Raw genomic sequence first — 15,719 nt, 5'->3', positions numbered from 1 at the left:
TCAGAGCATTTGTATAACTGGCCATGTTTATCAAGTTATGCTTTAATGAGAACAGGTACTTGGGGGAGTTTTGAAGTCTGAAAGATGACATGAAATTTTTTAAGAAGTGCCTGGCTATTACATTTTGTGTACATGATTAACCTGTTTTTTAAATTTTTATTTAAGATTTTATTTATTTATTTTTGTGAGAGAGAGAGAGAGAATGTGAGCACAGTGAGGGAGATGGGGGGCTGGGCTGATGGGAGAGGGAGAAGTGGACTCCTTGCTGAGCAGGGAGCCTGAGGCAGGACTTGATCCCAGGACCCTGAGATCATGACCTGAGCTGAAGGCAGAAGCTTAACCGACTGAGCCCCCAGGCGCCCACAATTAACCCATTTTATATAAAGTCTATATCTGTGAATCTATCTACCTATCTATGAACGAAGGACACAATCTAAAATGTTAACTGTGGTTGACTTAGGTTAACGTTTTATTACAAATAATTCTTGCTTTGTACCTTGTTGACTCTCTGACTTTTCTATTTTAAGTATGTAATATTTGTTAAAAACATAACTATGATCTTAAAAAGAACAAAAGGAACACGATAACAATCCCAAAAGTATTTAAACCTATCTCACCAATATTTAAATGATGGAGATATCCATAAACTTATCATAGGATGACATTCATTTTATTAAAAATACAAATTATATGTCAATCAAGCTTCATGTGTTAGGTTTTTTAGCAATTTTTATTAGCATCACATGTCTCAATATCTCATGTTGATAAACTATATATATTCTTAAAGCATGGTGTTTGATCTCAAATCCCACCAATTATCTACAATTATCTGAACACATTCTGGTATGAGGATTTATCTCCTTTATTTTGAATACATAGCCTGACATTAAAGTAATTTTGAGGACAGAAGATCATTTTTGTTGCCTCTCGAAAAGGAAAGGCAACTGATCCCTTAATTTTGGGTTGTGAATTTCCAGATCTTCTTGTAAGTACTACTCCCTAGTACAAGGGGCACCAAATATTTTTTCACTTGGTGCTGAGCTAACACTAAGTACTTCCATGACAATCCAAATCCCATATTAAAACAGATGTTCCCTATTATTTATTTTTTTAAAATGAAAATGTTTTTCAAAGTGAAGATGAGATTAGCAATATGGCTAGAATCATTGCCAGGACAAAGCATGAAGACAGAGCCCCTGGCAAGTTCCAGAGGTGGAAAAGAACCTGATACCGCCTTGAAATCTGCAGGTATTTTAAAGAGGGCGTGGTCAGGAGCTAGGTGGGTAGTCAGGAATCTGAAATTGCAGTCTCTGGCACATAATAAATGCTCAATGAATAAGAGGAGGAAGATCAAGGCAATACAGGTAGAGGAATCAGACGTGCTTTGAGACATAAAACATTTGCCAGCAGAAGACCTTGAAATGGAGACATTTAGCTTAACCAAAACACCTCGTATCTACTATCTGGTAAAACAGAGTTTTTCCACATCGCAGGTACAGCTTAGGATCTAAATCAATGTGGTTGCACATTAAAATCACCAGTTCCCAGGCTACACCCAGACCATCAAATCAGAATCTCCGGGTTTGAGACACAGTCATCAGGATTTTTTAGTTTCCCGGGAAATTCCAAGGTGCAGGCAAGCCTGGTCTCTAGAAGGAGGAACAGATGACTCCGGCCAGCAACATGGCGAACAAACAGATCACCAGGCAAGCCTCGCAGGTAGAAATAATCCTGATGCCCTGACATTGTTTACTACTGAGTTTAACAACATATTTTCACCATGCAGTATGTAATAAATACTTATTCTTGGTCATTCTATGATTTTTCTCTCTGTTCCCATAAGTTGGACAAAAATTATACCATAAACAGAAATCTAGCAATTTTCATTAACAGTGTAGTGACAGGATAAGTCTCTGGTTAAGAGAATTTTGAATTTCAATTTGTTCACTTGAATTCCATTTCAATTTGTGCTTATTTCCAAATGAGACTTAAGGTAATTTTTAGTTATTACTAAATAATAGTTGGAAAAGTTGGGAAGTCTGTCAAAAATATATGTTTAAAACAAATAATTTGACTAAGAAAAAACAGATAAGGACTTGAGCTCCAAGTCCTAATTCATCATCCACCAAAGAGTTTTTACTTTTGCAGCCTAATCACTTTACTTAAAAAATATTTCAAATATCATGAATGTGAGTGTATTTCCTGTGAAGCCAATTAAGTACATAAGCCCCTGAGCAGGAAGGTGAAGCTGGAAATGATATGAAGATGATGGACAATATAGAGATACCATCTAAAGAAGATAAAGTTCTATTTTCCTGGTATGGGCACTGTAATGATTCCTGCTAATGAAAGGGAGAAGTAGCTCAGAGGATGCAAGTCGTTAGAATTCTTTAACTACATGGGCATGCATTCTCTTTTCCTAAATTCGCATTGCAGAGAACGGGTTTTTGTTCAGCAAGGGTAAAAGGAGTGCCCCCACGTTGGTATTCACCAAAGGTGACAGCTAGGGGGAGACAGCGAGGCCCAAAGATGTGGGGTGGGTCACAGAACCCAGCTTCATTTTTCAGTCAATTTACAAGAAGATGGGGGGAAACAGCGCTAATAAAAATTTCTGGTAACACTACTTACTGAGTGTTATTTAAAAGCATTGTCGGGGGGCCGCCTGGGTGGCTCAGTGGGTTAAGCCTCTGCCTCTGGCTCAGGTTATGATCTCAGGGTCCTCAGATCGAGCCCTGCATCAGGCTCTCTGCTCAGCAAGGGGCCTGCTTCCCCCTCTCTCTCTGCCTCTCTGCCTACTTGTGATGTATGTCTCTCTGTCAAATAAGTAAATAAAATCTTAAAAAAAAAAAAAATAAAAGCATTGTCAGGGTTGTATCTATCAGGCGTTAAAAGGAGCCTGGTTAAAATGGTTAGCATAGAGGGTTAGAATGATTTTAAACTCTTACATTATTTCCCCTTTATATCCCAAATGGCTAACATTTTAGAGAAGAAACAAATGATCCCCTCCTTTATGTACCCAACACCAACATGCCCGAGCAAGACCCCAGAGACAGGAGAACAGAGGGGACGTTGAGTCTCACCTCTTCCAGGAAGCCTTCTCTTCAGCGCACTCCCTCTTCTCCACCTTTTTCTGGACGCCTCAGACTGCGCGCGAACCGAAGCTCCTCGCTGTGTTTGCCTTTTATGGTTCTCCCATTGTATCGGCTGCATTAAGTTTGGCTTCCTAACTAGATTTGAAACTCTTTCAGTGCGAATTAATTTGCATACTTCCTTCAGTCATCCTAAGATCCTAGAGCAACTTCTATTTCTCTAAAATTTTTTTTTTGGCTCCTGGGTTCCTTTCAGAATCTGATAAAAACATTATAGGGTTTTGCACACTAATCCTGCAGGGGTGCGGCCTCCCTTGAAGTCCGTTTTTTTTGAGAAGCTGTAGGAAAACTCTTGGCTAATGTATGATCAAATGCTAGAATATGGTCACTACGTGACTGCTCACTGATGATGAAATGAAGGCACAGAAATGTTGAGTGACCCCTCGAGTTTCCAAACTGGGAAAAGGGTCAGCTAAAATTTCAATATATGGTAAACTTGTCTCTTTCCAGCAGCATGCATTTGAACTGCGCCAGCAAAGAACAACTCAAACTCACGGAATAGATTCATAGAAATTCAAGGAAATTCTAGTGTCCCTGTTTAGAGAGATATGGAAAAGCCAAGTGGAAAGGAGCAGGAAGAAAGCAGGATAAGAACAAGCATGTTTAAAAAGGGTGTGCAAGAGGAAATGGGCAGTTCCTTGGTTTGCCTTATTTCTCTTTCACTTTTTGTTTTGAAAACAGAGTGGATTTTCGTTCTTGTACTTCATATTTTTGATGAAAGCGGGCCTTAACCCATTCAGAACATCAGTCCTCTGGAAGAAATAACTTATTTTTTCTTTTAAAGATTTTATTTATTAATTTTAGAGAAAGAGGGAGTGAGCAGGAAGAGAGCCAGAGGGGGAGAGAGAAGGAAAGGGAGGGATTCCCAAGCAGAATGGAACCTGATGTGGGGCTTGATCCCATGACCCTGAGATCATGACATGAGCTGAAACCAAGAGTCAGACTCTTAACTGACTAAGCCACCCAGGAGCCCCTGGAATAAATAACTTACTAATCAACTTTAGTAAAAAAATGAACTCATCCTCCAACAGAAGGTAAGTTCCCACTATATTTCAAACAAGATGAGTAAATTGTACTTAAACTCATGGAGAGCAGGGAACGATTTTCTCTATAAGTTAAACCCAACCTCGGGCAAGCATTTACTGATCTCTAAAAGAACTGTTGAGACAGGACAATGCAGAACTAATCTAAACTTGATTTGAGGGATCTTTTATCAAACCAACTAACTGGAAAAGCAAGGAGACAAAGAACAAAGCTTGTGGAATTCTGTGTTATTTATTGATGTACTTATTACTTTCTTTTGCTCTTTTGGCTATAATTTTAATCTTCCTCTGTCTTGGGTTTTGGGGGGCTCGTAAGGCTCTGCAGGGTCTGTTGAATCTTTTCTACTCATGGCTCTTGCTATTCTCTTTTCATGGCTTCTCACCTTATCAGTCCTCACGTGGTCTTCTCAGAGGCAGAATCTAAGTTGTAATCTTTTTGTCTCACTAGGTCTCTAAGTCAAGGATGTTTAACTGACATCGTCAAAATACACACTCTCATCGGGTTGGTCACTGGGTTTGACAATTCGTTAATAATAATTTGTACTTTAACAAGTAAAAGACAAGGCCATACATGAGAAATCTATTTCTGCTTTTGTCATTCATCCATTCATTCCCAGTTTCCTTCACAATTATAAGGTTAGGACAGAAAGTTTAGAAAATTAACAGATGTGCTTTGGGATTTTACAGACTCAGAGAAGATGACAAAAAGGAAAATGGATCTCTCCGCCATTTCTTGAGTTCTTATTCTTTCCCACTGCCAACTTACTGCAGGTATGAATACACTCATTTTCCTAATTTGTTGTCTGTTTAATTTTAAAATAAGAATATTTCCATTTCAGTACAAGATAAATATTGGTGAAGACTTACATTCTTTTCTTTCTTTTTTTTTTTAAGATTTTATTTATTTATTTGACAGAGAAATCACAAGTAGGCAGAGAGGCAGGCAGAGAGAGAGGAGGAAGCAGGCTCCCCGCTGAGCAGAAAGCCCGATGTGGGGCTTGAACCCAGGACCTGGGATCACGACCTGAGCCGAAGGCAGCGGCCCAACCCACTGAGCCACCCAGGCGCCTCTCTTTCTTTTTTTAAATACCCTATTTCACAAATTATGATTTGTCAGGCAAGAAGCCTACCTAAATATAAAGTTATCTGTGACCTAATACAAAATTAGCCATCGTGAGTATAACCTAGTGACAATTTTTCTTTTGATCAGAACACAAGTGTTCCTATTTTAAATTCTATAGTACCTCTTGGAACTCGATACTACTGCTACTTAGCAATGCTATAAGAAGGATTTAAGATTATCTGTAATGTAGCTATGAAACAAATTTTTTACAACATAATTTGTGAGATGATTCAATGTCATCCTGGCTCTCTTTTATTTTTAATAACTTCTAGATTGATAGACTTTAATAGGCTAACATATGATTAAAAATTATTATTGATCTATATATAATAGTGGGAAAACTGGATATCCATAATGCAAAAGAATGAAGCTGGAGCCTTATCTTGTACAATATAAAAATTAACTCAAGGGGAGCCTGGGTGGCTCAGTGGGTTAAAGCCTCTGCCTTCGGCTCAGGTCATGATCTCAGGGTCCTGGGATTGAGCCCCGCATCGGGCTCTCTGCTCAGCAGGGAGCCTGCTTCTCCCTCTCTCTCTCTGTCTGCCTCTGCCTACCTGTGATCTCTGTCTGTCAAATAAATAAATAAAATCTTAAAAAAAAGTTTAAAAAAATTAACTCAAAATGATCAAAGATATAAAAACATAAGAGCTAATAAAACTGTAAGATGCCTAGAAGAACACACAGGGGGAGAAGGTTCATGACAAAATTGACATTGGACCCAATGACTTCTTGGATATGACACCACACACACAGGAAACAGAAGAAAAACTAGGTTAGTTAGATTTCATCAACATTAAAAACTTTTGTGCATGGGACGCCTGGGTGGCTCAGTGGGTTAAGCCGCTGCCTTCGGCTCAGGTCATGATCCTAGGGTCCTGGGATCGAGTCCCGTATCGGGCTCCTTGCTCAGCAGGGAGCCTGCCTCTCTCTCCGCCTCTGCCTGCCTCTCTGCCTGCTTGTGTGCTTTCTCTCTCTCTCTTTCTGACAAATAAATAAATAAAAAATCTTAAAAAAAAAAAAACTTTTGTGCATCAAAGGACACTAGCAATAGAGTAAAAAGACAGCCTCAGAATAAAAGAAAATATTTTTAAGTTGTATATATGATAAGGAATTAATACCCAAAGTATATAAAGAATTACTATAACTGAACAACAAAAACAACCTGATTAAAAAATAGGCAAAGGATTTGAATAGATATTTCTCCAAAGAAGATATACAAAAGGCCAATAAGGACATGAAAGGATGCTCAACATTACTCATCATTAGGGAAATGTAAATTAAAACCACAAAGGGATACCACTTTCATATCTATTAGGGTGGCTATTATTAAAAAACCTAGAAAGTAACAAGTGTTGACCAGGATGTGGAGTAACTGGAATCCTTGCTCATTGCTAATAGGAAATGTAAAATGGTACAACTGTTGTGGAAAGTAGTATTGCTGTTCCTCAAAAAATTAAATATAGATTTAACTTATGATCCAGTAACTCCACTTCTGGGCATATATTCCAAAGACGTGAAAGCAGAGATTCAAAAAGGTATTTGTACAGTCGTGTTCATTGCAGCCCAAAGGTAGAAGCAGCCCAAGAGTCCAGCAACAGAGAAATGGACAAATAAAATGTGAGAGATATATATATATAAAATGCTATATATATTTATATATTATATCCAATATATTTATTATTAGATAAATATTATTATATATTATATTCTATGTTACATATAAATACATCTAATATACAAATATAATATCTATATTTCATTGCTTTTTAGTGCTGAATAACATTCTAAATTTTATATAGGAAAATTCTGATATATGCTGGAAGACATTCATTAAGTGAAACAGAAGCAGAAGGACAAATGTTCAATGATTCCACTTATATAAGGAACCTAAAATAGTCAAATTCAGAGGTAGAAAGTAGAATAGTGGTTATCAGTTCTGGGGAGGTAGGGAATGATGAGGTATGTTTTACTAGGTGCCAAGTTTCAGTTTGGTATGATGAAAAAGTTCTGTGATGGATCGTAGTGATGGTTGCACAACAATATAAATGTATTTAATGACACTGAACTGTGCACTTGAAAACAGTTAAAATGGGGGCGTGTGGGTGACTCAGACAATTAAGTATCTGCCTTTGATTTTGGCTCAGGTCATGATCTCAGGGTTGTGGGACCAGGTCTCAGGTTGTGGGTTCCCTGCTCAGCGGGGAGTCTGCTGGTGATGCTCTCTTCCTCTCCTTCTACTCCTCCCCTGTTCCCTCTTTACAAAAAAATTTTGTTAAAATGGTACTTTGTCCCAATAAAAAAACTAACTCCTCTAAAATAATAAACAACACTGAACCCACTATTGAGAAGAAAGTACTAAGCCATTCTGCCATAAAACATTATTCTAAGTTTTTAGATTTAATCTTTTAGGCTTTTTAAATGTCACAAATATTAGAGTCACATTTATAGGATTTATATCAATAGCTTTGCGTAATCACAATAGTAACAGCTACTGTTTATTGTTTTTCTGTAAAGGCCAAAGTCATTAGATGCATTATCTCAATAAATCAACACAAAAATCCTGTGAAGGGGACATTATCACCCTTGGGCATATCTTAGGGTTTAGGGGTTTAGTAACTTGTCTCTTGTTAAAAAGTGACACCATTCCCTTCTCTTGAATCATTTCACTGCTCTTAGCATGGTAGTGGGTAGTGAATATGAGGTGAGGGTGGATGGGATGGGGGGAGTTGGAGGTGAGCAGAGAGATAGATGTTTGTCCTGTGAATTCATTATATAAGTGCACTTATGTGTGATTGAGGAGAGAATACTTTTATTTCTTTTAAAATAAACCTAAGGTGAGCCTAGTTTCTTAGCCACGATTTTGGGTTATTTTCATAAATAACTGAGTGCTATTGTGGGCTGTTGTATGCAGCAACCCCTTGTGTATACCAGCCAAAGGGCCCTGGGGAAACAGTGGTGTAAAGCCAGGGTAAGGATGCCAACCCTCGAACCTCAAACATTTATTGGTTGCCAGATGTACGATGCTATCTACCAGGTGATCAGTAGAATAAATAGGCTACATGAGTTTTGAGTATAAAAAGGGAAAACTGTAGTGATCTCTGAAGCTTCTTTTCCCTTTAGACCCAAGAGAATATGAACACACATCCAGCTTCTCTGGGTCCTCTCGATAGTGGCTCGAATGTATGGTCTGAGACAGAGGACCGTTTTTCCCACGTTTCTTTTCTTGAGTTTGTGGGGTGCCCTGCTCAGAGAGCATGTGGGGATGGGGCTATACTGTGCCCAGTCTGCCTTGACTGAGCTACACCTTTCCTTCTCAAGAGTCTGCTTTCTCACAACCACAGGCCAGGTTGAGCCAGTAAGTCCTGGCAGCCTGGAGGTCCTCATCATCCTGTTTATCCTGTTTCTTCCTCAGTTCAGGCTTAGAGACATTCTTTCAGGGACTGATTCCTGTTGGGCAGATTCTGGTGTCTCAATGGTGCACCCTGCTGGAAGTGCTCTACCAGATATGTCTCTTGGGAAGGGAAATTGGAGGATCTGGTGGTCAACAGTGAACCTGCACTTTTCCCTCCATTTCCAGTAGAAGGGGCACTGACCAATCATGAAGCTGACTCTAGTGAGTCTGGTTTAGGCTCATCTCTTTTCTTGTTTGACATTTGTATTTCAAAAGAGTGCTAGGAATTCTCAGTTTTTACTATGATAAGTCCACTTAGTCCAGGCACTCTATAGCAGACTCTCTCAACAGTGAATTTTTAAAGAGCTGAGTTCAGTATTTGCATGCATGTAACACATCTGAATTCTTTCTGATTCACCCAGGCTTCTGGAGTCAGGGAACAGGAATTCTTCTGAGCTCCCAGAGCTACTTTTATATCCTAATGGATCAGGCCCGCACTTCTATGTTTAGAGCTCCAACTCCGTACCACACCTAGCACTTTAAAATGCATTCCTTGTCCAATAACCTTTTTCTTTGTTGTTTAAAAAAGAACTTGAAAATTATTGGTAAATACTTTGCTTTTAAATTGTTGGCAGATAAATAATTTGCTTTCGGTAATTATGTGCATTCTGAATTGGTGCAAAGTGAGAAATATGAACATTTATTTATAAATGCAGGAAATGTTTATTAACAATAGCAATCAACAGAGTTGACATGGTCATACTGTTTATGTTTATTAAACATTTATTAATTTTGATTTTGCATTTTTTCCTTTGTATTTTGAGTCTTTTTTTTTTTAGGGGACATCTCAGATCTTTTCAAAAGCTCTGAGACCCTAAGTACATCATTATTTAATGGATAAAATCATATAGTCAGTTCCCTTAATCACTTTCTTTTTTTTTTAAGATTTTATTTATTTTTTTAAAAAGATTTTATTTATTTATTTATTTGTCAGAGAGAGAGAGAGAGAGAAAGCGCACAAGCAGGCAGAGTGGCAGGCAGAGGCGGAGAGAGAAGCAGGCTCCCTGCCGAGCAAGGAGCCAGATGCGGGATTCCATCCCAGGACTCTGGGATCATGACTTGAGCCAAAGGCAGTGGCTTAACTGACTGAGCCATCCAGCTGTCCCAATTTTATTTATTTTATGACCGAGAGAGAGAGAGCACTAGCAGGGGGAGCAGCAAGCAGAGGAAGAAGCAGGCTCAGGAAGCCTAATTTGGGGCTCAATCCCAGGACCCTGGGATCATGACCGGAGCTGAAGGTACGTGTTTAACCGACTGAGCCATCCAGGCTCCCCCCTTAATCACTTTCTTATGTGGGTTGCCTTACCTCATACAATTCATAGACTGGGTGGGTATTAAGCTGGACCATATGAAATTGCTGGCTATTTGTTCTTTTGTGTTTGTGGTTTTCTGTTTTGTTTTGTTTTGTAAACTATGACTGAGTAGAGGCAATTTCACATGATTTAACCTAATTGTTTTGGTTACAAATACAATACATTTCTTCTTCTGGAAACATAGAGTTAAACTGAAGAGCTAAGACTGACAAGAGCAGAGTGCCATGCATGGAGTAGGAACTCAGTTGGTATTTACTGAATGAATGCATACAGGTACCAATGAACGACCCAACAAGAAGCAATGATGTACAAAGAATGAAATTGTATGTTATGGGCTTGGGGTAATGAAACTGTGGAATGTATTAATCATACAAAGCACTTTGGCAATTGCTTTTAAAGCCAACATTCTCTTCTTAATTTAATTTTGTTTGCTAGTAAGAGACTGGCATTGCCTATGGGAGAAAGCAGTCTTGGCATAGGTTACTGCTGACTGCTCATTCAGGAATAAAAAAATGGAAACATCATAGGAGTTTAAAGAAGAAAAGAAGCATTGTGGATCTGAGAGTGTAGATTTCAGAAGTCAGTAGGCTGTTCATGTTGTTTTTCACTGGGAGCAAGAACTATCTCCAAGGGCAGGATCCTTAATTAGAAAGTGCTGGTTTTCACTTTTTTTTGAACCCAAGGAAGTCAACAGCTTTATATGTTTTTTTGTTTTGTTTTGTTTTTTGCTTGTTTGTTTGTTTGTTGTTGTTGTTGTTTGGCTGGCAATCCTAGAGAAAACAAAGAACTATAAAATCTTAATGATCAATAGGACTTCAAATTTGGGTCCATCCATCCATCTCTTTATTTATCCCCTTATCCTATTGCACCATGATATGCCAGATACTGTCTAGGGTCTGGGAATAGAATGGGGTGTAAGATCTAAGACACATTTCCAAGCTAGAGGGATATTCATATTGTGTAGAATGATGAAATGTCATTTGTTCTGGAAAAGCAGTGGCAAAAGTGCTCAGGAAGCAGAGACAGAGAACTGATTCCTGGAGATATTGGAGAAGATTTCACTGATGAGATGTTAGTGGTTCTGGGTCCAGAAAGAAGGTTTTACATGATTAGATTAACCAGAGGATGAAGAAGAAGAAAAGAAGGAGGAGGAGGAGGAGGAGAAAAAGGAGAAGGAGAAGAAAAGGAAAAGAAAAAAAAAAGAATCATGCTCTAGGAAGTATCCACAACAAAGGTTCTGGTTTAATTGGCATGGGTGAACATCTGTTTTCTTTTTATTTTTGGTCTTTTTAAAGAAGCTAACAGGTAAATCTAGAGAGCATTAGGTTGAGAAACACTGGTGTGGAAGGAGTAGAAACACACAAGGGGAATAAAGGAGAGGGGGTGGGATTGGTTGAGGAAGGAAAGTTGGAGAGTATTCTACTTTAAGTAAATAGTATGTTTAAAAAAAGTGATGCTTAAGGTTTTCAATCTCATGATGGGGGCAGGGCCAATTTAAATGGAACACTGGGGTCTGGGAGGCAAGATGGCAGAGGAGTAGCAGACTGAGATGACATCAGGTCACAGGAGTTCAGCTAGATAGTTGTCAAACCATTCTGAACACCTACAGACCCAACAGGAGATCGAAGAGAAGAAGAACAGCAATTCTAGAAACAGAAAATCGAACACTTTCTGGAAGGTAAGATGTGTGGAGAAGTGAATCCAAAGAGATGGGAAGATAGACTGTGGGAGGAGGGGCTGGCTTCCAGCAAGTGGTGGAGCAATGGAGCACAAAATTTGAACTTTTAGAAGTCTGCTCCACTGAGGGACATCACTCCAGAGTCTAAGCGGGGGTGAAGCCCTCACGAGAATAGTGCGTTCTCAGGTCCCTGGGGTCACAGAAAGACCGGGGTGTCTGAGTGTGGCAGAGCTCACAGGTATCAGAGTGGGGAAGCTGAATACAGAGACAGAGCTGAGGAGTGAACTCTCACCTCAGGGTTACTTTAAACCGTGATCCATGACACAGTCGGACCACTGTTATTTGAACAGGGACCCCACAAGTAGCAGATCCGGGGAGACTCTACCTTTCACCTCGGAACAGCATGACAGGAATCTCTAGGTTTGGACACTCCAACCCGGGCTGTGCGCCAGAGACAGAAATGCTCGGTCACAGGCTGGGTGAGCTCAGAGCATGGCCGGAGACCAGGGAGATGGGAGCGATAGACTGCTTTTCTCTGAGGGTGCACTGAGGAGTGGGGTCCTGAGCTCTCAGCTCCTCCAGGCTGGAGATTGGGAGGCTGCCATTTTCATTCCCATCCTCCAAGCGGTAGGGAAAGTGTTCAGGGAACAAAAGCTCCCAAGAATGAACCTGAGCAAATTACTCAGCCTGGCCCCAGGCAAGGGCGGTGCAATTCCATCTCGGGCACAGACATTTGAGAATCACTGCAATAGGCCCTTCCCACAGAAGACCAGCAAGAACATCTAGCCAAGACCAAGCTCACTGATCAAAGAGAACAGTGGAACTTCAGAGCTAGGGGAAAGCAATGCATGGAATTCATGGATTTCTCCCCACGATCCTTTAGTCTTGCAAAATTAAATTAAATTAAAAAAATTTTTTTTCTTATTCTATTTTTTTAAACTTTTCCTCTTTCCTCTTTTAACTTTTTTTAAACTAGTTTATCTTAACAATACCTTTCAAAAAAAAGTTTTTAAACCTTCATTAGTATAGTCATATTTTATCCTACATTGTATTTAACCTTATTTTTTGTATACATATAGGATTTTTTTTTCTTTTCTAAAAATTTTTGGGATACAATTTCTTCTAATAGATCAAAATATACCCTAAACCTAGCACAGGGCTTTGTTCTAGTCTCCAGCCTGAGCACATTCTCTCCACTTCTTTTTTCTTTCTTTTTCCAACCAACTTATCAATTCCTTTTTTTGAATTATTTAATTTTCATCTTTACAGTCATATTCCATCCCTTCATTGTGTTTACCCTTATTTTTGTATATATAAGTTTTTCTTTCTTTAAAATTTTGGGAGGTAGTTTCTTCTAAGACAACAAAATACACCCAAAATTACCCCTTTTCTTCTCCACCTGACTTGGGGTCTCTTCTGTCTTGGTTAGTGTACATTTTTCTGGGGTCTTTGCCACCCTTTTAGTATCTTGTTCTTTTGTTCATATATTCTTATCTGGATAAAATGACAAGGCCGAAAAACTCACCACAAAGAAAAGAAAAAGATGCAGTACTAAAGGCTAGGGACCCTGTAAATATGGACATTGGTAATATGTCAGATCTAGAGTTTAGAATGATGATTCTCAAGGTGCTAGCTGGGCTTGAAAAATGCATGGAGAAATAAAATCCTTTTCTGGGGAAATAAAAAAACTAAAATCTAACCAAGCTGAAATCAAAAAAGCTATTAATGAGGTGTAATAAAAAATGGAAGCTCTTACTATAGGATAAGTGAGACAGAAGAGAGAATTAGTGATATAGAAGGCCAAATGATGGAGAATAAAGAAGCTGAGCAAAAGAGAGACAAGCAACTACTGGACCATGAGGGGAGAATTCAAGAGATAAGTGATAACATAACATGAAACAATATTAGAATACTTGGGATTCCAGAAGAAGAAGAAAGAGAAAGGGGGGCAGAAGGTATACAGGAGTGAATTATAGTAGAGAATTTCCCTAATATGGCAAAGGGAACAAGCATCAAAAGCCAGGAGGCACAAAGAACCCCTCTCAAAATCAATAAAAATAGGTCCACACACTGTCATCTAATAGTAAAACTTACAAGTCTTAGTGACAAAGAGAAACTCCTGAAAGCAGCTCGGGACAAGCAGTCTGTAACATACAATGGTAAAAATATTAGATTGGCAGCAGACTTATCCCAGAGACCTGTCAGACCAGAAAGAAATGGCATGATTTTTTCAGAGCACTAAATGAGAAAAGTGTTCAGCCAAATATACTATATCCAGCTAGGCTATCATTGAAAATAGAAGGAGAGATAAAAAGCTAACCAGGACAAACAAAAACTAAAAGAATTTGCAAACACCAAACCAGCCCTATAGGAAATATTGAAAGGGGTCCTCTAAGCAAAGAAAGAGCCTAAGAGTAGAAGACCAGAAAGGAACAGAGACAATATACAGCAACAGTCACCTTACAGACAATACAATGGCACTAAATTCATATCTCTCAATAGTTACCCTGAATGTAAATGGACATCAAAAGAAAGCTGGGGGAGGCAGATAAATTAGATTTTAAGCCAAAGACTATAGTAACAGATGAGGAAGGACACTATATCATACTCAAAGGGTCTGTCCAACAAGAAGATCTAACAGTTTTAAAAATCTATACCCTTAACATGGGAGCAGCCAACTACATAAACCGATTAATAACAAAATCAAAGAAACACATTGACAATAATACAGTAATAGTAGGGGACTTTAACACTCCCCTTGCTGAAATGGACAGATCATCCAAGCAAAAGATCAATAAGCAAATAAAGGCCTTAAATGACACACTGGACCAGATGGACATCACAGATATATTCAGAACATTACATCCCAAAGCAACAGAATACACATTCTTCTCTAGTGCACATGGGACATTCTCCAGAATAGATCACAACCTGGATCACAAATCAGGTCTCACCTGGTACCAAAAGACTGGGATCATTCCCTGCATATTTTCAGACCACAATGCTCTGAAGCTGGAACTCAATTACAAGAGGAAAGTTGGAAAGAACTCAAATACATGGAGTCTAAAGAGCATCCTACTAAAGAATGAATGGGTCAACCAGGAAATTAAAGAAGAATTGAAAAAATTCATGGAAACAAATGATAATGAAAACACAATGGCTCAAAATCTGTGGGACACAGCAAAGGCAGTCCTGAGAGGAAAGTATATAGCAATACAAGTCTTTCTCAAGAAACAAGAAAGTTCTCAAATACACAACCTAACCCTATACTTAAAGGAGCTGGAGAAAGAACAGCAAAGAAAGCTTAAACGCAGCAGGAGAAGAGAAATAATAAAGATCAGAGCAGAAATCAATGAAATAGAAACCAAAAGAACAGTAGAACAAATCAATGAAACTAGGAGCTGGTTCTTTGAAAGAATTAATAAGATTGATAACTCCCTGGCTAGACTTATCAAAAAGAAAAGAGAAAGGACCCAAATTAACAAAATCATGAATGAAAAAGGAAAGATCACAACCAACACCAAAGAAATAGAAACAATTATAAAAACATATTATGAGCAACTGTAACCAGCAAATTTGACAATCTGGAAGAAATGAAATAGATGGATTCCTAGAGACATATAAACTACCAAAACTTAACCAGGAAGAAATAGAAAACCTGAACAGACCCATAACCAGTAAGGAGATCAAAGCAGTCATCCTAAATATCCCAACAAACAAGAGCCCAGGGCCAGACGGCTTCCCAGGGGAATTCTACCAAATATTTAACAAATAATTAACACCTATTCTCCTGAAACTGTTCCAAAAAATAGAAATGGAAGGAAAACTTCCAAACTCATTTTATGAGGCCAACATTACCTTGATCCCAAAACCAGACAAAGACCCCATCAAAAAAGAGAATTATAGACCAATATCCTTGATGAACACAGATGCAAAAATTCTCACCAAAATACTGGCCAATA

The sequence above is a fragment of the Enhydra lutris genome, unplaced genomic scaffold, assembly GCF_002288905.1.
Source record: "Enhydra lutris kenyoni isolate GAN:26980312 unplaced genomic scaffold, ASM228890v2 scaffoldscaffold5, whole genome shotgun sequence".
In the NCBI taxonomy this organism is placed as follows: domain Eukaryota; kingdom Metazoa; phylum Chordata; class Mammalia; order Carnivora; family Mustelidae; genus Enhydra; species Enhydra lutris.
The sequence above is the reverse complement of the archived record's forward strand: the minus strand, read 5'-3'. Positions refer to the sequence as shown.